The 26,365-nt window shown below is 36.6% G+C and overlaps 1 protein-coding gene across 9 annotated transcripts in view; it reads right to left on the bottom strand.

Moving 5' to 3' along the window:
• The window catches only part of NCOA6 (nuclear receptor coactivator 6), an 88,057-nt gene that overhangs the window by 55,309 nt on the left and 6,383 nt on the right, over positions 1 to 26,365 (bottom strand). For 6 of the 9 annotated variants that reach the window (XM_057701177.1, XM_057701171.1, XM_057701172.1 and 3 more), the window contains exon 2: positions 2,206 to 2,311. The exons of 1 other annotated variant lie outside the window; for it this stretch is intronic. The gene's annotated coding sequence lies outside the window, so the exon portion shown is untranslated. Of the gene's footprint in view, positions 1 to 2,205; positions 2,312 to 15,366; positions 15,445 to 26,365 lie in introns of all 9 variants that reach the window. 2 more of the 9 variants (XM_057701168.1, XM_057701170.1) reach the window with 2 other exon arrangements.

Raw genomic sequence — 26,365 nt, 5'->3', positions numbered from 1 at the left:
CTTAAACGTAAAATAGTATCATTAGAAAATCCACAGTTTTGCAATCCCTAATAAAGTAATTCAGGCAAGGATCACTAATAAGGAAAAAACACTATGTGAAAAATTGACAGAATTCTGGATAGTCACATGATGTCAAAGTATCATCCTAGATATCTGCTGCTTGGCAAATGGAAAACTGTAACTTCACAATGGAAGGACTTGACTTCTACCACTTGAATGCAATGATCCATCTCAGCATCACTAACAGAGAAACAACCAGAAATTATGTACCATATTAAGTGCACAGCATTACCTATGAAATATTCCTGCCAAAAATGTTTAACTTGAATCTAACAAGTTTTTAACAGGAGACAGAGGAACAAGTTAAACAACACCATGAGGAAATAATCAGACAAATCTAGAGCATAGGATTTCTATAGCACAATTGGCTTGGCCTCTCCGGTAAGTCAGTGGTCATGGGGGAAAAATAAGGTGGATAAATTTGTTCTACATTAAAAGAGATTTAACAGTCTTAAAAATCAAGTGCAATGTATGGTACTTTATTGGACCTTGGTTTGAAAAAAACAGATGTAAAGCATTTTTAGGATAATTAGGGAATTATTACTAATTTTGTTAAGTGTGATAATAATGGTATGGTGGTTATACAGGACAATGTTCTTATTGCCTCTTAAGAGATGCATACTGAAGCATTTATTTATTTTTCTGGCCCTGCCACGTAGCATGAGGGATCTTAGTTCCTTGACCAGGGATCAAACCAGTGCCCCCTGCAATGGAGGCACAGAGTCTTAACCACTGGATCACCAGGAAAGTTCCAAGAGATGCATATTGACGCATTTAGAGGTAAAATGTCATGATGTCTGTAATTTACTTTAAAATAATTCAAGAAAAAAAAATTAAGCAAATGTAACAAAATGTTAATAATGGCTAATTACAGGTGATAAGTACATGTGTTCATCATATTTTTATTTGTACTATAATTTATATATACTTGAAATTGATCATAATAAAGAGTTAATTTTTTTTTTTAAAGGAAAAAGGGGACTTCCCTGGCAGTCCAGTGGTTAAGACTCCACTCTCCCAATGCAGGGGGCACAGGTTCAATCCTTGGTCAGGGAACTAGATCCCACATGCCGTGTGGTATGGCCAAAAAAAGGGGAAAAAGCAAGCATACCAGAAACACGGTACTGCTCCACAGTAAAACTCCGCCAGACATCAGGAAGGCTAAGAAGCTTATTTATAAACATCTTCCAAATCACAGTAGGTTTAAAAAATAAATATATTTGAACATATAGATTTATAAATATATACATTTATATATCACATATATTACATATATTTAGCTACTTACACCAGTCTTTCCAGATTTAAATATATATTTTTTATATGTATACTTATATATGTTCAGATTTATATGTCAATAATGGTTAAAAGACTGTCACAGACTATTCGGAATATCTGCCATTTGAGCAAAAAGACAAGACACAATTATGCACCTCAGAAGTCACAAATTCATATACCTACAGGAGTCATGCATACAAAATAAATAAGAGAATAACACTGAATATTAAATGCATTTGCACACACTGTATGAATGGTTTGAGCAATGGGAAACTCGCATACCTATCTATGCTCAACAGCTGCTATTTCTTTCTGGAGGGATGGAAAGAGTTGTGCAGACCCAGGACTAACATTTTGAATTTTAAGAAAAGACTAACACCCATATATTTAGTAAAATCTCCAAATTTTAAAATAAACTTACATTTCTGGAAAATACTCTATGGGCCAAGTGAAACACACTGCAGCTGCATATGGCCCACAAGCCATCAATTTTTAATTTCTAATTAAGTCTAACAATCCAGGTATGACTCACAAGACTGACTGGTAGAACACTAGGCCTCAGTGAACTATGCTGGGGTTGGTATAGTGCTGAAGGAGATCAGGTATTTAAAATGCAATTAAGTGTTATGATGTGCCTCTTGGGAGGTCTGTGGACTCCCTGAAGAGAGTGAGAGAGAGAGAGAGAGAGAGAGGGAGGGAGGCAGAGAGGGAGGGGGAGAGAGAGAGAGATATCAAGGTCTTAATCCCAGAGAAACAGAAGGCACTCAACTTTAAGAATTTTTGCTATGTAAAATAACTTTGGTAGTGTCACTCTACCGCTTGGAATTAAGCTGACCCATATTGACTCTCACATAAGGTTTCACTCACCAAAATGTCTTTCTTAATTTTTATCATTTATCCAGGTCATCTTCTAAGTCCAAACAAGCAGGCATTTTTAGGGCCTGTATTTTAAGGTAGCAGCCAAATAAAAATTCTAAAGAAAAAAAAAAAAAAAAAGGAAAAATAAAAGTACAATATTATACAGAAATTACAGGGTGACCCATCCTTGCATCAAAATGCAAATACCACAGTTTATTAACTCAACTTAGACATCCTCAGACAATGTTAAAATAGGGTTTTCATTAAATCTGCAAAGAACATTTTTTTTCCCTGAGATCTTACAGCACTCATCAACAAGTAATTCAAAGAATATAGAATCAAAACTCAGAGACTTATACCAGAATCATGAAACTGGGACCCTAAGCCTTAGAGCCCTCCCTATACATTCATTACTAAGTCTGTCAAATTAGAGCACTCTTTGACATAAATCACAGCAATATCTTTTTGGATTTGTCTCCAAGAGTAACGGAAATAAAAATAAATAAATGGAACCAAATTAAACTTAAAGGCTTTTGCATAGCAAAGGAAACTGTAAACAAAAGACAACATACAGAACAGGAGAAAATATTTGCAAACCATGTGACTGACAAGCGATTAATTTCCAAAATATAAAAACAACTCATATAACTCAATATCAAAAAAAAACAAAACAAAAACAAACCACCCAATCAAAAAATGGGCAGAAGATCTAAATAGACATTTCTCCAAAGAAGACATACAGATGGCCAAAAAGCACATGAAAAAATGTTCAACATCACCTATTATTAGAGAAATGCAAGTCAAAACTACAATGAGGTATCACCTCACTCTGGTCAGAATGGCCATCACCAAAAAGTCTACAAATAACAAATGCTGTAGAGGGTGTGGTGGGAATGTAAATTGGTACAGCCACTATGGAGAATAGTATGACATTCTTTAAAACTAGAGTTATCTGCAATCCCACTCCTGGGCATATACCTGGACAAAACTATAATTTGAAAAGATACATGCACCCCAATATTCACTGAAGCACTATTTACAAGAGCCAAGACATGGAAGCAACCTAAATGTCCATCGACAGATGAATGGATACAGATGTGTGTGTGTGGGTGTATATATACACACACATACACACAATGGACTACTACTCAGCTATAAAAAAAGAATGAAATGCCATTTGCAGCTACATGGATGGACCTAGAGATCATCTGAAGTAAGCCAGACAGAGAAGGACCAATATCATATGATATTGCTTATATGTGGAATCTGAAAAAAAAAAAAAAAAAGATACAAATGAACTTATTTACAAAACAGAAAGAGACTCACAGACACAGAAATCAAACTTATGGTTACCAAAGGGGAAAGGTGGGTAAGGATAAATTAGAACGTTGGCATTACCATATATACACTACTGTACATATAATAAAATAGATAACCAACAAAGACCTACTGTATAGTACAGGGAACTGTGCTCAATATTTTGTAATAACCTATAAGGGAAAAGAATCTGAAAAAGAATATATACATGAATCACTGTGCTGTACACCTGAAATTAACACAACATAGTAAATCAACTATACTTCAATTAAAGCATATATATAAATATATATAAGCCCAAAAATAAATAAATAAATCTGTCAAATTAAAATGAATTAGCATCATGGCATACTGTTTGCAGATGTTTGGAGCCAAAATGAAAATATTTTGTACATAAACTAAATACAAGACCTACATCTTCTAACAGAATTTCAAATTTTGTTTTTAAACTCCATAAAGGGACTCCATAGATTTTAGTTTTTTCCTATTTTATCTATAATAGCTATACATTTTATTTTTCATTAATTTTTTAGTTCAGGTTCTAAAGTATTCTTTACTGTACACCTAGAAATTATGCATGGAAACTGCATAATTTTGGCATGCATCAGAAAAAATTTCCCTCTCAGTAAGAAAATATCAGTCTACAATGCCTTTAACAGGGCTGCTATAGCTTTACATTATTGCCAAATATTGATTTTTATAATCTCAAAATTTTAGGTGGATATATGTACTAGATATTAATAAATAATTATTAGAGAAATATCTCTCTTAACTATTTTTAATTCAAGAAAAAGCCAGATTTTAAGTCTCCAAGGGAATATTAATAAAAATTAACCTTTAAGAAAGGCCATAAAGGGACTTCCCTGGTGGCACAGTGGTTAAGAATCCACTTGCCGGGACTTCCTAGGTGGCGTCACTGGTGGTTAAGAATCTGCCTGCCAATGCAGGGGACACGAGTTCAATCCCTGGTCCAGGAAGATCCCACATGCCTCGGAGCAACTCAGCCTGCGAGCCACAGCTACTGAGCCTGTGCTCTAGAGCCCGTGAGCCACAACTATTGAGCCCATGTGCCACAACTACTGAAGCCCACGTGCCTAGAGCCCATGCTCCACAACAAGAGAATCCACCACAATGAGGAGCCCATGCACCACAATGAAGAGTAGCCCCCCATCCCGTCACAACTAGAGAAAGCCTGTGTGCAGCAATGAAGACCCAATGCAGCCAATAAGTAAATGAATAAATTTATATAAAAAAAAAAGAATCCACTTGCCAATGCAGGGGACATGGGTTCAATCCCTGGTCTGGGAAGATCCCACATGCCATGGAGCAACTAAGTCCATGCGCCACAACTACTGTGCCTGAGCTCTAGAGCCAGTGAGACACAACTACTGAGCCCACGTACCACAACTACTGAAGCCCGCCGGCCTAGAGCCTGTGCTCTGCAACAAGAGAAGCCACCACAATGAGAAGCCCAAGCACCACAATGAAGAGTAGCCCCCACTTGTCGCAACTAGAGAAAGCCTGCGTGCAGCAACGAAGACCCAATGCAGCCAGTAAATAAATTAATTAATTAAAAAAAGAAAAAGGAAAGGCCATAAAGAAAATCTCAATAAACCCAAAAGTAAGAATAGGAGAATCAAATACTCTGCTGAACAATGCACCAAAATTATCAATTTAAAACAAAGAAACAAAGGCCTTTCCACCTTAAAACAAAACCCTTGGGTTTGGGTTAAAAAAGAAACCAAAACTGCAAAATTTCTAGAAATAAGGAGAATACTACATATTGGAACCTAAAGAATACAGCCAAACCAGTAGAGAAGAAAATTCACACAGCCATGAAGGAGAAAAAAAAAAAAGTTACCCATTTGACTAAAAAAGTTAGGGGGGAAAAAAGCCAAGTGTGAAAGAGAGCAAAATGAAGGAATACAGATTAAAAACGAATCAGAAAACCAGTAGAATAAACAAATTAAAACATTGGTACATTGGGGGAAAGACATCAATAAAATAGTTAAATCACTAGTTAATCTAGTAGGTAGAAAGGTAAAAGTCCAAATATATAAAAAAAGAAATAAGAAGGAAACAGCCACAGAAACAAAGGAAATTAAAAGGACAACAGCAAGTATTTTGCTCAAGCGTTTGCTCATGTCAATCTATGTAAATATGACAATGCCCCCAAAAGAACCACACATAGATTTAATGAAACACTATTAACCTTTTAGAAAGAAGGTAACATCTGAAACTATTCCAGAGAAGACAAAAAGAAAACTCCCAATTCTTATGAAGTAAAACAATGCTTCTTGATTTAAAAAAAAAAAAAAAACCTCAAATAAATAGAAATATACAAACATTTCCTTAACATGACAAAATATATCTTTTCAGCCCAAAAGTCAGCAGCTTGCTTAATGGAGAAACACTAGAGGCATTTGTCATGTAAAGCTGAGAAGAACTGAGAAGGTGTGGCCAAGATGGCAGTTTCTGGAAGACCTTGAGCTTACCTCCTCCCATGGGCATACCAAACCTACAACTATTTATAGAGCGATTATCTATGAGAATGACCTGAAGACTAGCAGAACGGATTTTCCACATCTAAATATAAAAAGAAGGAACCACAATGAGGTGGGTAGGAGGGACAGAGACATGGTATAGTCAAAACCCACACCCCCAGGTAGGCAACCAACAAATGAGAGGATAATCACAATTGCATAAGTTCTCCCCAAGGAGCAAGGGATTAAAGACCCACATCAGCGTCCCCAGTCCAGGGATTCTGCACCAGGAAGATGAGCACCCATAAAATCTGGCTTTGAAGGCCAGCAGGGCTTGTGTACAGAAGAGCTAGAAAGCTGTAGGAAACAGAGACTCTGCTCTTAAAGGATGCATGCCATATTTCACACGCTCTCCCAGCACAGAGGCAATAATTTGAAAGAAGCCTGGTTCATAACCACTTGCTAATCTTGGAGAGCCTCCTGGAGAGGCAGGCATCAACTGGGACACCACCTGGGGACATACACATTGACAGCAGCTATACAGGGGAGCTTGTTCTACCATGAGGACACTGGTGCTGGCAAGAGCCATTCTGGAGTACTCCCCCTAGCCTATTAGTGCCAGGGGCTTACCAATCCACCAGCTGGCCAGCACCAGCCTCAGTCCCCTAGGGATCTGGCCCCTCCTACCTTGGGACAACACCAGCCCTGAGACCCCGGGAGGCACTGTAGCCAGCTGTGCAAGACCCAGCCCCACCACAAGTGGGTTGGCAGCCACCCCATGAGGCAGGACCTGGCAGCCAACTAGGCTGGCAGCCAGCCCTGCTTACCAGCGTGTCTGTAGTACTTGGCCCCACCACAACAGAATGATCCACACAGCCCACATAGTGGGCTCCCCAAGAGTACATAGTTCCAGTGACCAGAGGGTAGTATGCTCCTGGACCCCATAGGACATCTCCCTACATACAGCCACGTCTACAAAATTGAGAAATGTAACTGACCTACCTAATACACAGAAATAAACAGAGATTTAGGCAAAAATAAGGATATAGAGGAATATGTTCCAAACAAAGGAACAAGACAAAACCAAAGAAGAAGAACTAAACCAAGTGGAGATAAGCAATCTACCTGACAAAGAGTGCAAGGTAATGATCATAAGATGCTCAACAAACTTGGGAGAAGGAATGAACAAAGTGAGAAATTTAACAGAGTTAGAAAATATAAAGAAGAACCAAACAGAGCTGAATGACACAATAACTGAAATAAAAAATAGACTAGATGTAATCAACAGCAGTTTAGATGATACACAGGAACAGATCAGCAAACTATAAGTCAGAGTAGCAGGAGTTCCACAAGGTGAACAGGAAAAAGATAAAAAAGAATTTAGAAAAATGAGGACAGCTTGGGAGACCTCTGGGAAAGCTTCAAGCATAATAACATTTGCAGTTTAGAGGCCCAAGAAGAAGACAGAAATGGGTGGAGAATTTATTTGAAAAATAATAGTTGAAAACTCCCCTAGCCTGGGAAAGGACACAGACATCCACATCCAGGAAGTACAGTCTCAAACAAGATGAACCCAAAGAGGTCCACACCAAGACACATTACAATTCAAATGGCAAAAATTAAAGACAAAGAATCTTAAAGGCAGCAAGAGTCGGGAGTTCCCTGGTGGTCTAGTGGTTAGGATTTGTCTTTTTCACTGCCATGGCCTGGGTTCAATCCCTGGTGGGGGAACTGAGATAGCGGAAGTCATGTGGCACAGCCAAAAAAAGAAAAAAAAAAGCAGCAAGATTAAAAACAATTAGTTACATACAAGGGAACTCTCATAGGACCATGAGCTGACTTTTTAGCAGAAACTTTACAGGCCAGAAACAAATGGCATAATACAAGCAGAGTGATGAAAGGAAAAAAACCTACAACCAAGAATAGTCTACCCAGCAAGGCTATCATTCAGATTTTTTTTTCTTCTCTAACTTTTTTTTTTAATTAATTTTATTTATTTATTATTTTGGGGGGGTACACCAAGTTCAATCATCTGTTTTTATACACATATCCCTGTATTCCCTCCCTCCCTCGACTCCCCTCCACCCTCCCTGTCCCAGTCCTCTAAGGCATCTTCCATCCTTGAGTTGGACTCCCTTTGTTATACAACAACTTCCCACTGGCTATCTATTTTACAGTTGGTAGTATATATATGTCTGTGCTACTCTCTCGCTTCGTCTCAGCTTCCCCTTCACCCCCCGCCCCCTCCCATACCTCGAGTTCTCCAGTCCATTCTCTGCATCTGCGCCCTTGTTCTTGTCACTGAGTTAATCAGTACCATTTTTAGATTCCGTATATACGAGTTAGCATACAGTATTTGTCTTTCTCTTTCTCTTTCACTCTGTATGACAGACTCTAAGTCTATCCACCTCATTACCTATAGCTCCATCTCATCCCTTTTTATAGCTGAGTAATACTCCATTGTATATATACGCCACATCTTCTTTATCCATTCATTTGTTGATGGGCATTTTGGTTGCTTCCATGTCCTGGCTATTGTAAATAGTGCTGCAATAAACATTATGGTACATGTTTCTTTTGGGATTATGGTTTTCTTTGGGTATATGCCCAGGAGTGGGATTACTGGATCATATGGTAGTTCTATTTGTAGTTTTTTAAGGAACCTCCAAATTGTTTTCCATAGTGGCTGTACCAACTTACATTCCCACCAACAGTGCAGGAAAGTTCCCTTTTCTCCACACCCTCTCCAACATTTGTTGTTTCCAGATTTTGTGATGATGGCCATTCTGATCAGTGTGAGGTGATACCTCATTGTGGCTTTGACTTGCATTTCTTTGATGATTAGTGATGTTAAGCATCTTTTCATGTGTTTGTTGGCCATCTGTATGTCTTCTTTGGAGAAATGTCTATTTAGGTCTTCTGCCCTATCATTCAGATTTGAAGGAGAGATAAAGAGCTTTGCAGATAAGCAAAAGCTAAAAGTTCAGTAACACTAAACTTTACAAGAAATGTTAAAAGGACTTTTCTAAAAGGAAAAGAAAAGACCATAACTAGAAACATCAAAATTATAGCGAATTCCCTGGAGATTCAGTGATTAGGACTCAGTGCTTCCACTGCAGGGGGCACGGGTTCTAACCCTGGTCAGTGAACTAAGATTCCACAAGCTGTGCAGCATGGCAAAAATGTAGGGTTGTTAGAATATGTTTGAACTTAAAATAATACACACACACACCTATATAGCTATATATGAACCTCATGGTAACCACAAAATAAAAATCTGTAATACACATATACAAAATAGAAAGGAATCCAAACAACAGTAAAGACAGTCATCAAACCACAAGGGAAGAGAGGAAGAGGAAGAGGAGGGGGAGGGGAGGAGGATCACTTAAGATCTAAAGACACACACAGACTGAACATGAGGGGATGAAATGAGGTATTCTATGAAAATGGAAACAAAAAGAAAGCTGGGGTAGCAATACTTGTATCAAACAAAACAGACTCAAGACTATTTTAAACCTTGGCTATTTGATTTCAATGTTATCATATTTCCCTAAGAAACTGGAACCCATTTGGTACCAGATCTTTAACTCTTTCTTCTTCCACTAGTGGCTATTCTCCACACTCTTCTCTCATCTTCCTTCTTTCAAAAGTTAACACCAAGCTGGGAGCTAAAATGGAGGCTACCTAACAACGCTTGGTTCATCTCTATCATCATCTCCACCCTAATTTTTCACACTTAAGGAAACACTGAAAGTCAAAGTTATTATCAACAGCAATGGAAACTAGGACAGCTGCTCAAAGAACTGTTGGACTCAAAGATGACTTTTCTGCCAATGAGCAGGCAGGAATGTGGCTTGACATACAGTAGAGCCTGCAGGGAAGGTAACAGATTTCTAACTAACCTTCTCCAACTACCTTCTTCAAAACAGCTTTCTCCAGAGGCAGCAATGGCAGTGGTAAGTCACATCACCCTACTGCGAGACTCACTTAGAATGGTCAGTGCTATTACATGCCCACAGCCTTCTTTCTCTACTTCAGATTCTATACCATACAAAGTAGTACATACTGCCTGAGATTTGAAGGCAAATCCAGGAAGGGCTGAGAGAGCAAAAGCTCTGGAAGCATTACATTCTGGGAATTACAGTTATTTGTAGCCTAGGCTTCAAATTATCAAAAAACAAATCCCCTTTTCCAAAGTCAAATTACCAGGCCAGAGGAAGGGATTTCCCCTACTCAATCCTGCAGGAAACACATAAATGACTGCTGGACTCTAGAAAATATTCAGAAACTATGTGCAGCAATTAGTCCTTTAGTTTAACATCTGAAAGGAGAATTCCTACAGCTACCAAATAGCCAGTGAAGGAACCTGTCTACCCTATTTGGCACATATTAGACCCATATATCCCTCTGCTTATTCAAGGAAGAATAATTGAGGGGAGAGATAGAAAAACATTCTACAACACAGAAAAAGAGAAACTCTGCATCTGTAATTCAGAAAATGAATATATAAGGAGCAACAGGTTAAATTTTAGAAATCAACTACATTACTCAACAAATTTGATAAAATACACTGAAATAAGAGCTCAACGTTCACAGGCAGAAATGAAAAGAATTAGTTGACAGGGGGAAAAGAAAGGTAAAAATTACAATTATGCCAAGGCAGAATTTAAATCTTTACTAGAAAAAGTAAAGAGCAGAATACTTAATTAGAAACATGGGGACAACCAATATGAGAAATTCTTCCAGAATGGAGAACGAAAGGACAAAGTAATGAAAAGTATGACAGAGTATTGATGAGAGAAGAGAGAAATAAACTTCAACTAATTTGTTATCCCTGAAACAAATGGACAGAAATAATGAAGATTTTTTTTTAAAGGAAATGTAAACTCTTCTGAGTCAAAGAATGTTCTGAATCTCCAGCTCAAAAGAGCTCACAAAAAACCACACAAAATTACCAAAAAGATAGTGACAACTGGATTTGTTCTAATGAAACTTCCAGATTTCAAGAATAAAGAAAATGCCCCACAATCACCCAAGAAGGAAAAAAAAGTCATACACAGAGGACCAAAATTCGGTGTGGCCACAGATTTTTGCTTTGTAAGACCAGAAGATAATGGCAAAATATTAAAATAATTGAGTGGAAAAAATAATGTAACCTAATAATTCTGCTTCCTCCCCCACCAAGTTGTCATTCAGTGTGAAATCAACATAATGATACTTTCAGATGTAAACCAATCATGTACTTTTTCATAAAAATATTATCTGAATAATAATTAACTAAAAACAAAACCTTGAGAATAGGAAGGAAGAAATGAAATCAGTTAAACATAAGGCTAAGTCTAAATAATTGTTATAAATGATTAGCACCAAATGCTATTTTGAAAAAATGATTATTCAAAAGGAAAATAAGGTACAAAATAAAAATGAACTATTATCATTCACCATCATCTTCATTTGAGTACTATGAACAATTTTGCTAATATGTTCTATCATTAATTTAATGGGTTAACCCTGCCCCCACCCCCAACTAAAGGATAAAGAGTTTTAGACTAGGTCAAGGAACATTGGTCTATTCTAGATACCTCATACAATAAGAACCATACAATAAGTGGCCTTCTGTGACTTAATTCTTTCACTTAGCTTCACTTCGCCAAAGTGCTGTAGCAAGTAACAGTACTTCATTTTTTAAATTACCAAATAATATCCCTTTGTATGGAAACACCATATATATTCATTCATTCATTCATTCATTAGTTGATAGACATTTGGGTTGTTTCCACCATACACTATTATGAATCATGCTGCTATGAATATTTGTGTACAAGTTTTGGTGTAGATATGTTTTCATTTCTCTTGGGTATATATACACCTAGGAGTAAAATTGCTGGGTCATATGTTATCTCCATATTTAACCTTTTGAGGAACTGCCAGACTGTTTTCCAAAGGAGTTATACCATTTTCCATTCCCATCAGCAGTATATACAAGGGTTCCAGTTTCTCCACATCCTCACCAACATTTGTTATCTGATTACAGCCATCTAGTAGGTGTGAAATTGTGTTGAGCATATTTTCATGTTTAATGGCCACTGGCATAATTTCTTTGGGGAAATATCTATTAAAATCCTTTGCCAATTTTTAAATTAGGATATTTGTCTTTTTATTACTGAATTGTAAAAGTTCTTGATAAATTTTAGAAATAAATTCCTTTTTGGATATATGATTTACAAATATTGACTTCCATTTTGTGAGTTGCTGTAGGTGATGCGAGAGATAGAAGGAAAAGAGAGAGAGAGTTTGATACAGGGAAGGGAAAGAAAATTTTACAAACTACTCCTCACCACCACCACTCTCTTTAATGTCCCATCTAGTCCCAGCCTGACACTAAACCATGTCTTCTGTGGTACACAGACTTCTAAAACAGCCACCAATTATCCCAGCCTCCTGGTATTCACGCCCTAGTGTAATCTTCCCTGCCCTCTCCTCGAAGGTGTGGGCTGGCCTAGTGACTTACTTCTAACAAAAAAAAATACGGCAAAGGTGATGGGATGGCACTTTCATGATTAGGTTATAAAAGAATGAGACTTCCATCTCCATAGGAGACTCTACTGCCTTCTCAGCTTGCCATGTTGGAGAGGCCACGAGGCAAGGAAATGACAACCAGTAGCCAGTGAGAAACCAAGGCCTTAAATCCAACATCCCTTGAGGAAGTTAATTCTGCCAACAACCAAGTAAGCTTAGAGGAAATCCTTCTTCAGTCAGTCACTGAGATGAGACTCCACTCCTGGCTGACACCTTGAATGCTGCCTGTGAGAGACCCTGAAACAGAGGGCCCACCTAAGCTGTGTTCAGATTCCTGACGCATGGAAACTGTGCCCTAATAAATGCGTGTTGTTTTAAGCTGCTAAATTTGTGGTAATTTGTTATGCAACAACAGATAACTAATGCACCCTCCTTGGAAATCCTGCTGAACGTTCATCTCTTTTCAAACTGCTTGGCAGTTTCTTAACTAGTTAGATATACTATACAACCTAGCAGTACCACTGCTAGGGATTTACCCCAAAATTAGTGAAATTATGTCTATGTAATGACTTGTACAAAAATACTTACAGCAATTTTATTCACAATCATCAAAAACTGGAAACGGGACTTCCCTGGTGGCACAGTGGTTAAGAATCTGCCTGCCAATGCAGGGGGATACGGGTTTGAGCCCTGGTCTGGGAAGATCCCACATGCCGCAGTGCAGCTAAGCCTGTGAGCCACAACTACTTACCTGTGCTTTAGAGACTTCGTGCCACAACTATTGAGCCCGTGTGCCACAACTACTGAAGCATTCGTGCCTAGAGCCTATGCTCTGCAACAAGAAAGGCCACCACAATGAAGAATAGCCCCTGCTTGCCTCAACTAGAGCAAGCCTGCGCAGCAACAAAGATCCAACGCAGCCAATAAATAAATTAAAAACAAAACAAAACAAACAACTGGAAACAACTCAGATGTCTATCACAAGTGAATAAACAAGCATGGTATATCCATACAACAAAACACTACCTTACATCAAAAGAAATGAACCACTGACACATGCAACACCATGGATAAATATCAAAATCATTCTGCTGAGTGAAAGATGCTAGACACAAAAGAGAATATAATGTATTAATGCATATACATAAAATTCTAGAAAATGCAAAGCAATATATAGGTGGAGGCACTAGGAGGGACAGACTGCAAGGAATATAAGGAACTTCTTAGGAAGATGGAAACTTTCTGTATCTTGGTTGTGACAGTTGTTTCATAATAAATACTGTAAACTAACAAGTACATCTGTCAAAACTCACTGAAACGTTTTACTTTTAAATGGATGCAGTTTATTGTATGTAAATTATACCTCATTAAGTTGACCAAAATTAATAATAATATCTTCTTTGTCAAGTCTTCTTTAACTACATATAATGCAGCTGATTTGATTATTCTACCTTAGCCCCCACACAACATTCTATAGTTAAATTAAACTACAGAGAATCCTGAGTGTCTTGAATTCTACAGTAGCTAAAAGTTACAGAACACTATTATGTGCAAGGCACTGTTCTAAGCATTTTGCATTATTAACTCAATTAGTTCCCCCAACAACCCCATGAAATAGATTCTATTACCCCCATTGTACAAATGAGGACACTGAGGTATAGGGAACTAACCTGTCTAAGGACTTACAGCTAGTAAGTGACAGAGCTGTGACTGGAGCCCAGTCAATCAGTCATACAGGCTAGACTCTTCACCACCACTACCACCCCACTCTATATCTCAGACCACTCAAGTATTAGTAAAAGCATACTCTCAGCTCACTAAAGACTGATAGGTTCATTCACCCATTCAACAAATATTTAAGCATACAATACATGTCAGTTACTGTTCTGAATGGTAAAGATGTAATGGTGAAGAAAATATAGACATGGTACCTGCTTTTACAGAGCTTATATTCTAGTAAGAATTTAGGTTTAAAGTACAGGATTCTAAAACAAAATATTTACTGCTTATTTATATATTTATCCAAATATTTACACAAAAAAAGTGACAAGTTGCATAGTGGCCAGATCTGCTTTAACTAGCTAGAACAGTGATTCCTGAACTTGTCAGCACTTTAGAATCACCTTGGGATCTTTTAAAAATTCCTAGGCCATACCCTCAGGCCAATTAAATCACAATCTGAGGTTGGAGGTGGTAATGGGAAGGGGGAAAAGAGACATCAGTACTGTGCAAAGCTCCACAGGTGATTCCAATGTAAAGACAAGTTTTGGAAATCATTAAGCTTGAGTTTTTATCTGTCTGAATAATGATAAAGTTCATTCATGGTGACACAGAGAGAGATAAAACAAAAACAAAAACAAAAAACCTGTATATACTTGCCCTTCCCTGAATCAGAGGTTTGTACGGTCAAAGTAGCTTTGATTGGTTTTCCCCAATGTTATGAATTCTGAGCACATTAGAAAGAGGGCCAATCAATTATTTTCTTTCTTGGATTTATCCATGCCTCCATTCCCCACCAGAATCACAGACAACTGAGATATTCACCGTTTCATCTCTTCCTGTTACTTTTCATGAAAACAATAAAGAATCCTGCCATATTATATATATTCAACATAACCGATAAAGACACGACAACTGCTTTTCTATTAAGCAGATCTTATTTAATTTAGTCACTTTGGGTCCAACCCACATGCCAAAAGCAGCCTGCCAAAGTAAAATACCCTGTGGACCTTGAGATCAAAATGGCTTCTTTTTAAAAAATCTACTTCTTAATTCAATCCTTTGCTTAGGTTGAAACCAAGTCTTTTATAACTCAAACTTGCATTTGTATACTACAGAATCAACAGACCTGTTTAAGAATTCTCTGACCACTCTCAGAAAAGATAGTTAGAGGTTGAGTAGGACCTCTCTCCATTCCATCCAGGACCTAGACAGAAAGGAAAAAGTGTAAAGAGGAAGAAGAGAAACATCAGAAGACAAGACAATATATAATCCCAAAAAACCTATTCAAAGCAAATTTTTGTGACTGACCAAATTCCTTCCCTCTACCAGTTTCTGCTAATTTCACTCTAGGAAAAGTTGTAAAAGACATGAGATTACCTACAGCATCAAGTTCAGTGATTTCTTTTAAAGGAAAGCTTATCATAATCACCAAGGAAGCTTTTTCAAAATACAACAGCAGTGGTTATACACGTATGTTCATTTTATAATTCATTATCCTTATGATTTGTGCACTTTGCATTATGTGTGTTATACTTCAAGTAACAAATATTAAAAAACAGATACATTTGTCCTGGGCAGAACCCCTGAAGGATTCTAATTAAGAAGGTAGCAGAAACAGTCCGACAGGTTATATGATTTGCCTTAGGTCACATATGTAGTTAGCTACAAGACTTAGTTCTTCTTGTCATTTTCCTACTCTTTCTGTTGTAAAACTGTAAATATGCTAATAATATTAAACTTTTAAATTTAAAATTTACTCTCCTACTTATTCTCTGAAAAAAACTTTATTACACATGACAACTGCAAAAAACAAACAAGTAAACAAATAAATGGAAAATACAGATGTCCTGGGTTCACAACCATGCACCATTGCAGGTGTTGCGCCATCCATATAAGGAAATTAAATAAAGTCTAATGCTCATCCAATGATTTCCTATCTGTACTATCCATTATATATATATATATATGTTTCAATATAAATGTCAAATGATTAGTAGTAAAATTAAGTGAATAAATCTTGAGAACTAACACTTTATAATAATGAAACAGGGTGACAGAATGGAAGAAGAGCTAGGCTGAGCATGGCAGGATGAGTGTGCCCCAAGTTCTAGTTGTGATCGTCCCATAAAGTTGTATGATTTGGGGCAGGGTACAATCTCTGTGTGCCTAAGATTTCTAAATTGTAAAATGAGAGGATGAATCACTAAGCTTGAGCTAAACAGAATCACAGTTTCCTTCTAGGTTTAAGAAAACTCAAGGACTGTTTATCAGGAAATTTAATTATTTTCTATATACTTTCGCTTTAACAAATAATACCTCTACTCAAATGTTTTAAGTAGCTTTGTAAAATAAGAATCCTAGAATTCCTCTGGCATCTGCCTCATGAATACAAGCATATTCTTCAGCTTGTGTTAAATACAAATCTCCTAGATTTGTTGTCTAGGTGCAAAACCTCTCCCTCTCAAAGATGGCTAATAACAATACCCTTGATACTTTACCACCACTTCTTTGCATGAGTTTAACTTTATATTTTGAAACCATTTCAGATTTACAGCACAAGAGCTATTTTTTAAATGGAAAATATATGTGTAAAAAAGTCCCTCATAATTTCTTTTTTCATAATTTCTAATCTACTACAATTTGAATACTTTCAATGGATGCATCTGTTCAGCCTCCCTTTACCAACCACCTACTATGTACCAGGCACTCTGCTAAACAGTTTCCTGCTCCTGAAGTTACTATAAAAGAAACAAAAAGCTGTGGAATGGGTAATTTAAATAGCATTTTCACGAATGCCTAGGTCTGGATATTATACTTATAGTACTTTAAAATTTACGTTGGCTTTTTAACCACATAGTCTTAGATGTTTCAGGATATGGTATTTTTAAAAATATAAATAGTTAAATGTGAACTGTCAAAGACGATATGCCATGGCACAACTACTGTAAGATTCAAGTCCATCCTCCCTACACCCTCTCATTAGATTCTTATAAAACTCTTACATGCTTCCTGTTCCCAAGTCCAGGGTTCCCAAGGAAAAATTTATGCAAATCTCCAGCCAAATCATAGAAACTTAGTGAAAAGATGAACAAAATGCCTGTTGAGGAGACTGGCATTTCACTACTGTAACAACCCTGGTTTGCTCTTGGTAGGGATAATAGACAATTTAAGAGATTATGGAATATTGACATTAAATCTTAAATTTCAATCCTGACATTTTAGTATAAGAAACAAAAGATAAATCTGTGAAATACAAAATATGAAATCCCTAAAACTACTCATGCTAACACAGATATGTACAGCTGACCCTTGAACAACGCAGGAGTTAGGGGCTCTGACCCCAAGGGCATTCAAAAATCCTAGTATAAGTTTAGAGTCAACCCTCCATATCTGTGGTTTTACATCCATGGATTCAACCAACTGTGGATGCGTAATACCATAGTATGTATTTATTGAAAAAAAAAATCTGCATATAAGTGGATTGGGACAGTCAGACCGTGTTGTTCAAGGGTCAGCTGTAGTTTAGTAATTTTAACTGAGTACAATATAAACCAACAGAATAAGTCAGCGGTTCAATGAGAGTTTTCCTGTCTTGTTAGATACCATAGTAAATGGATAAAGTAAAATTTAGAGAAAAACTACTTTATATATCATGTTTCAATTGTGAACCACTACATTCTTTCATTCATAATAAAGCTTCAGTCAAAAAACAACACAGGGGGACTTCCCCGCTGGCCCAGTGGTTAAGACTCCCTGCTCCCAATGTAAGTGGCATGGGTTCAATCCCTGGTCAGGGAACTAAGATCCTGCATGCTGCACGCCATGGCCAAAGAAAAAAAAAAAAGAATTCCAGTCTTTTAATCCATGCTGTAATGACACTGAAAAGTTGACCAAATCCCACAATCTAGGAACCAATTTAAAAAAAAATTCTCTAAACATAACTTGATGAGACTCTGAGCACCATTAGAGGGCCCTTGGCAATCATCCTGGAACAGATAAAAAAATTAAGGCCCGAGTAAACAATTTGTCCAAAGCTTCTTAGTAATAGGAAAGTCTTTCATTTCATATATGACACTGCTGTACAAAAGAAATACTTCATTTTAAAGGCACTAAAAAAGTATGTTATATAATGATAATGAATGTTGTTATATCATTATATAATGTTAATGAAAGTTGCCTTAAGAAAGTGTTGGAAGACAACTTTAGAGAACAATGGCTTTCTTTCTCTGTTAAGTTTCTAACAAGAAACTGTTAAATCATGAAACCTGGGCTCTAAATTACAAAAGTCCTTAGGCCATCATTCTAAGAGTCTGACAGTGTTTCCTCTACTCCACTGTCTTAACATACAGTCATCCCTCGCTATCCATGGGGAATTTATTCCAGGAACGCCCCCCAAAACCAAAATCTGCAGATGCCGAAGTCCCTTATATAAAATGGTATAGTATTTGCATATAACAGCACATCCTACCCATATCCTATAAATCATCTCTAGATTACCTATAATACCTAACACAATGTAAATGATATGTAAATAGTTGTAAATAGAATGTATATAGTTTCCAGCCCTGACAAATTCAAGTTTTGCTTTTTGGAACTTTCTGGAATTTTGTAGGGGAATGTTTTCAATCCCTGGTTGGTTGAATCTGCAAATGAGGAACCCATGGACATGGAGGGTCAAGTGTATTCACAGACAGTTTGTCAGGTCTTTTCTTTTCTTTTTTGCTTTATGCTCTTCCAATTGTCACTTTCTTTTAAAATCAAACACTTAAGTCCTTAGATCAGCTTTCAAGTCCTGTAGCTACCATTTCATCATTATTGATGACCCAGAATACACTTGGCAAACCTGCAAACAGAACTGTTACTAGATCAATACACTTATTTTTAAACACAGGTAGAGCATCCAAACTGACTTGGAACAACCAGAAATGCATTTCTTCAAAATTCAAGAGAGATTATTTAAAATATTCTTATCCCTAAACAATGAAGAAGAGATAATTTTTTGATCAAGAGAAGAAATTCAATGGCATAATAAACAGGTTCACCTATATTAAAAAAACTAAGAAATAAATTTCTGCCCAAATTGCAAAAACGAGAAAAAAAAATTAAGGTTAAAAATTCACAAAACAAAAATATAAAAAAAATTTAGAAGAATTATTAACTTCAATGGGGCTTCCTAGGTGGTGCAGTGGTTGAGAATCCACCTGCCAATGCAGGAGACAAGGGTTCGATCCCTGCTCCAGGAAGATCCCACATGAGGTGGAGCAACTAAGCCCGTGCGCCACAACTACTGAGCCTGCACTTGAGCCCGTGCGCCACAACTATTGAACCCATGTGCTGCAACTATTGACGTCCACACGCCTAGAGTCCATGCTCTGCAACAAGAGAAGCCATGGCAATGAGGAGCCTGTGCACCACAACGAAGAGCAGCCCCCGCTCACTGCAACTAAAAAAAAGAAGGCCCGTGCACAGCAAAAAAGACCCAATGCAGCCAATAAAATAAATAAATTAAAAAAAAAAGAATTATTAACTTCAATGGAATGGTGGTGAGCAAGACATGAACCTAGAAATCATAAAGAAAAAGACTGACAGACATGATTAGATAATTAAAATAATCTTTATATCAAAGAAACCACAAAGTCAAAAGCCAAATGAAAGACTGGGATAATATATTTGCACCATGTGACAAAAAAGGTGTTAATACCCCAAATACACAAAAGTACCCCCAAACTGATTAAAAAGTAAAAAATTAACAACTCAAGAGAAAAATAAGTTAAAGGACTGGAAAAGGTGATTTGCAGAACAGGGAATGCAAATTGGGCCATGAATGTGTGCAATTACACATATATTATACATGTATGTATTATACAGCACAAAAAATGAATTAGATATGTTTGATGATAAGGAAGAAAATGTATGATATGCTATAAAGTAAAAAACAGAAGTTGTATAATGCGTATGGCATCATGAAAATCTTACAAAATAAGAGAATGAATCAGTATGTATATTTGTGTTCCTAAGAGCATACAGAAAAACATGGAAGAATCACACTAGGCTAGCTGGATATGTTGGAAGATATGAACTGGAGAGGAGGAGCTGGTTGGCTTTCCCTTTGTGTACCTCATATGATGCCCAACTTGTTTCAATAAGCCTATACTGCCTTTGTGGTTTGAAAGGAAAAATCTATTTGAGTAGAATTTGTAGCAGAAAAGAAATGGAATAAAAAAAAATCTATAATAGGAATGACAAAAAAATAGCTATTTAAAATGGATAAAGAACTGGTACATAAAAGACAGCTAAATGAAACACTCAAGAGGACAAGAAACAAAAACTCTGAGTGCTTTTGGGGTGGGTTTGTAAAACAACTTATGAATTCAGGATTTACCTGCATTTCAAAAAGAAAAATAAAAAAATTTTTTATTCAAGAGCTTTATGTTTCTTAGTTTTGCCTGCTTAGAATGCTTTTTAAAAAAAGCAAACATGACTTATCACAAAATTCTGTCAAAGAAATGCCTGCTATTATATATTTGCAATCTGTAAGGGTTTTTTAGTTAAATTACATTTGATTTTAGTTGTATTTTGAAACTTGAAATTTATCTTTTACAACAACACACCATTCTTTGTTACACTATAAAATTTTTAAATGTGTAGTACAAACTTAAAAGGAAAATATCAAATCTACACTGAACAAATGGTCAAATGATATGAAAAACTAGTTTAAATGAGACTGAAAAATACTCATCATTGACAAAAATAAAAAACATATTGCTAGTCACAAAAGAAAAAAAATGCAACTTCACAATGGAAAGATCTGGCAGTCACAACTTTAACCCTATGATCAAAGTTATCAATGCTGGAACATTTATGCACCTCATGATGTGATGCAATATAAAGAATATTTTTGCCAAAATGTTTAGCTTCAGTCTAATTAAGTGTTAAACCTTCCAGTTTAGGGAAATACAAGGAACAAAAGAACATGGTAAGGGACTTCCCTGGTAGTCCAGTGGGTAAGGCTCCATGCTCCTAATGCAGAAGGCCCGGGTTTGACCCCTGGTTGAGGAACTAGATTCCGCATGCATGCCACAACTAAGAGTCCACATACTGCAAAGATCCCAAATGCCGCAACTAAGATCTGATGCAGCCAAAATAAACAAATAAATATTTTTTTAAAAAATGGTATTTAAAAGAAAGAAGCCTTAAAAAAAAAAAAAAAAACCAAGTTAAATGCCACAAAGAAAACAATCAGATATATCCAGGATGTGGGACATACAACAAGAAAACTGCTTGGATCTCAACAAATCAATGCCATTGGGGGGTGGGAGGGAAGATATGGGAACAGATAAGAAATGGGTATTGTTCCAGGTTAAAAAAAAAAGACTACAAAAATAACCATATACAAATACAATGCATAGTTCTTAATTTGATTCCACTTTAAACAAGGCAGTTATAAAAGTCATTATGGAGACAATTGGAGAAACAAATACAGACAACGTTAGAAACATTAAGGAATTACTGATAATTTTGTTTGGTGTGATAATGGTGTTGTGATAATGTAGGGAAATTTCTTATTTGTAAAAGATGCATGTTAAAGTATTTAAAGGCATAGTACTATGATGCATTTTATTTTATTTTATTTTATTTTATTTATTTTTGGGGGGCTGCATCATGCACCATGTGGGATACTAGCTCCCTGACCAGGGACTGAACCCACACCCCCCACATTGGAAGCACGGAGTCCTGACCTCTGGACCGCCAGGGAAGTTCGATGTATTCATTTTTAAAAGGTTTAACATAATAAGTATATTAGTAAGCATATGGCAACATGCTGAATAAGGGTGTTCATTGTACTATTTCTGGGAGGGTTTTTTTTGGTATGTTTGAAATTTTTCATAATAAAACATTTAAAATATCAAAACCCCCACCACACTGTGACATACCAAAATTATATTAGAAGAAAACAACTATAAAATCTAATATTAACAACTGGTAGTTGTTCTAAAGAATAATCTAACAATATGGCTAAAAAACTGACATCCTTAGACCTAACTGAATTATTTTAAGGAATATATTCTAAGAAAAAAATTGGGGGAGCAGTTTATAAAAAGCTGTTACAGCAGTATAATTTAGAATTGCAAATCAAAAATAAAAACAAACTGGAAATCATCCAAATGCCAAATAACCAGAGAGTATTTACACTTTATTATGTATTCATTAAAAATGATAACTATATAGACATGTGGAAAAGTATACCAATGTAATGCCAAATGAAAGAAGACTATAAGAAACTATATGAAATGACTGTATGCATATGATGACTAGGAAGTTATGTGTTTGTTTGTCTTTAATATTTAAACATATTTTAGAAATTTCATGAAGACACATGCTCTTAGAGAAAATATGAGCAATGCAAATATAGAATCAGGAAGAAATACCTGGGCACAAATAAGGAAAAGCACTGAGCATTACTGTTGACCACAATTTGAATGAATATTCACAATTTGAATACAGTCCTATTGTGGACAAAAGTCAACACAACTATCATTTACAGGACACAGAAAAAGAAGGCATCACTGGCTTGGATAGCACGTAATCTTCCTCAATTCTTTCCATCAGTCAGATGTTTTAAAAGGATATGAAAAAACTGAAAAGGGAGACTGGGATTGCCATATACATACATTACTAATAAGAAAAAAAATAAACTGTACACTTTAAATATATGCAGTTTATTCTATGTCAACTGTATCTCAATAAAATTTCTTAAAAACAATACAATGGAAAATAGGTGATTTTGAAAAAAGGTTTGAAAGAAAATGAAGAATGTAATTATCAATATTTAAATCCATAGAGAGGCTTTTGAATAGACTAGAGACCCTAAAAAGCAGATGTATCTCAATGCCCACAGATGACTGACCAAGAGGCTAGTAAAACTCTCCTTTGTTGTGGTGGTGTTTTTGTTTTTTACATATAAGGAATACGTTGACTGTCCTGGTGAAAAGTTACTGGCATAGGCAAATGAGGGAGGCTGGGTGTGTTAAATCATTGACCATTTGTTTTCCTCCAGGGTGTCTCCTTAACCATGTTCACTTGATCACAGAATCTCCTTAAAGCTGGAATTAATTATCCAAAGTTTGAATTAGTTATCCACCATTTCAAAATTCTGCAGGGCTATCCTGCTCCGACACACTACTCATTCAGCAGCATTCAAATATCCTACGTCTGGTACATAGGACCTCAATACATTACTCTGGCTTCATCGCCTCACTACTCCTCAATAGACCAGCAAACCAGACTTCTCTATCTCATTTCCTAAATATTCCTTATGCTTTCCTCTGTCTATCATTCCCTTGGTTCTTCTTTCCTTAACTTACTTCCTTGCAATTTTACTCTTGCATTTAATTAGTACATTTTAATTTAATACTTCTGTATCATGCCACTTGTTCTAAGTTGAATTGTGTCTCCTCAAAAGATATTTAAAGTCCTAACCCTCAGTACCACAGAATGTGACCTGATTTTGAAACGGAATCACTACAGACGCAACTAGTTAAGATGAGGTAGACCCCCAATCCAATATGACTGGTGCCCTTTTAAGAGGGAAATTTGGACACAGAGACAGAGACACAGGTAGAATGCCATGTGACGACAGGGACTGGAGTGACGTAGTCGCAAATCAAGAAATGTCAAGAATTGATGGAAGCTAGGAAGAGGCAAGGGGAAGAATTCTACCCAAAGTCTCAGAGGGAACATGGCCCCACTGACACCCTGAATTCAGGTTCTAGCCTCAAGAACTGTAAGAGAAAAATTTTTGTTGTTTTAAGTCGCCAAGTTTGTGGTAGTTTGTTACAGCAGCCTTAGGAAACTAATACACCACCTTTTCCATGAAGCCTTTCCTGATTCTCCAAGTAGAAGTGATCTCTCCTGAATTCCTATAGCACTTACTATTTTCATTTTTAAAACCCACTTTCCCCTGTTTTTATTTATGTTCACATCACTTCCACAGATGAATTTGTTTCCTGGAAGGCAGAAACTAACTGATCAACTGTATACAGCCCTCAATAGTGGTAGGCAGTTAACATATACTGACTTCCATAATCAACTTTTTCTCTTCTCTACACTTAATCATTCTGATTGTAATGCTTCTGAATGAGTGATCTCCACATACAATGAAGAGTTGCACAACCTAAAAGAACTCAGATGAAGGCTCATTTTCTTTAGGAAGCATCCCCAGATTCAATGTACTTATATTAATTATATCAGTATATTTCACATTGATATGTGCATACACGTACATGTACATACTACTGATAGCTAATATCCACAACGGAAAAGAATGTTTATTTAACAAATCCACTATTTAAGGTCTGTTGATTTGTCTTACTAAGTCTAGTCAAATGCTGGTTTACCTAACATCTTGCTACCTTTACTGGTATTTGGTAGTTAACCAGTGTCTTTGAATTTCTCCAAATGTTTGAATTTTTTAAGCATGTATTTCATAGAAGGGACAAAGCCTTACTTCCATATAACATTTAAAATATGGCAAGGGACTTAACCTTATGAATAATTTCCCTGAGTAAAACCGAAAACAGGAATCTGATTCACAAATCTGCAACTAGTATTTATTCCTGTGAGAGACTGCTGTCTGATCTTTAGAAAATGTACATACATGGTACTATGGAACTAATATTCAACAGGTTTAATGTCAGTAAAGGAGCTGATTATTGGCAGCTCTTGTTACCTCTTTGTGTACAGGGGATCTGCAGCTGATTAATGCTAAATACAAACCTAATACCTATTTAAAGTATGAATATCCTCTGAATTTGGTGATCATTAACATTATTAAAACTGACATAGTTTTTCTCCCAGCTTTATTGAGATATAATTGACATATAATATTGTGTAGGTTTAAGGTGTATGATGAGATGGATACACATATATATTGAGAAATGATTATCACAATAAGGTTAGTTAACATATCCATCACCTCACATAATTACCATTTTTGGGTGTATGATCTATTCTCTTAGCAACTTTCAAGTATATAATACTGTTAACTATAGTCACCATGCTGTACATTACATCTGCAGAAATTATTAATATTATAACTGAAAGTTTATACCCTTTGACCAACATCTCCCCATTTCCCCCATCTCCCAGCCCCTGGCAACCACCAATCTACTCTCTGTGTCTATAAGTTTGGGCTTTTAACTGACATAGTTAATATTAACCGAATGTTAATATTCTGACACAGAATATACAATGCTTTTTTTTAAATTAATTTGTTTATTTATTGGTTGTGTTGGGTCTTTGTTGCTGCGCACGGGCTTTCTCTAGTTGTGGAGAATGGGGGCTACTCTTCGTTGCAGTGCACAGGCTTCTCATTGCAGTGGCTTCTCTTGTTGTGGAGCACGGGCTCTAGGCACATGGGCTTCAGTAGTTGTGGCACATGGGCTCAGTAGTTGTGGCTCACGGGCTCTAGAACACAGGCTCAGAAGTTGTGGCACACGGGCTTAGTTGCTCTGTGGCATGTGGGATCTTCCTGGACCAGGGATCAAGCCCGTGTCCCCTGCAGTGGCAGGCGGATTCTTAACCACTGCACCACCAGGGAAGGCCCTACAATTCTTCACAAGTTAAAAAAGACGTGGTTCTGATCATCCGCTTTATAGGGCCTATATATAAAATATAGCTTATCACCAAATTATAAGGCTGCATTTACTCCCTCCAACAAAGCAATAGCACTCCCCTTATGTATACATCTATATATACCTCAGCAAACGTTTATTGAGCTCCTAGGCAGCCACCTTAAGTCCTTTTCAGAACAAGGTAAGGTAGAAAAAGATTAAATTTTTAAAAATAAATAAATGTGCCAGACAACACAATAAATAGACACTGGAGCTAAAGGAAGGGAGAGGGGCCAGAGAGATACAGCCCCAGCCCTTAAGGAACAACCAATCTACTGAAGAGGGAGACTGTAAACTAGCTCCATGTCTCCTTTCTCCCCATGCTGCTCCTACACTTCATGACCAGGCTTACTTTCCTAATGTACAGATGTCATTATGTCACTGTATGGCCAAGAACTTTTGATGACTTCCCATTACCTAGTCAATCAATTCCAACTTCTCAGCCTGGAATTA

The sequence above is a fragment of the Hippopotamus amphibius genome, chromosome 12 (genome assembly GCF_030028045.1).
Source record: "Hippopotamus amphibius kiboko isolate mHipAmp2 chromosome 12, mHipAmp2.hap2, whole genome shotgun sequence".
NCBI classification, from domain to species: domain Eukaryota; kingdom Metazoa; phylum Chordata; class Mammalia; order Artiodactyla; family Hippopotamidae; genus Hippopotamus; species Hippopotamus amphibius.
Note: the sequence above shows the minus strand (reverse complement) of the source record. Positions and strands in the feature narration are given on the sequence as shown.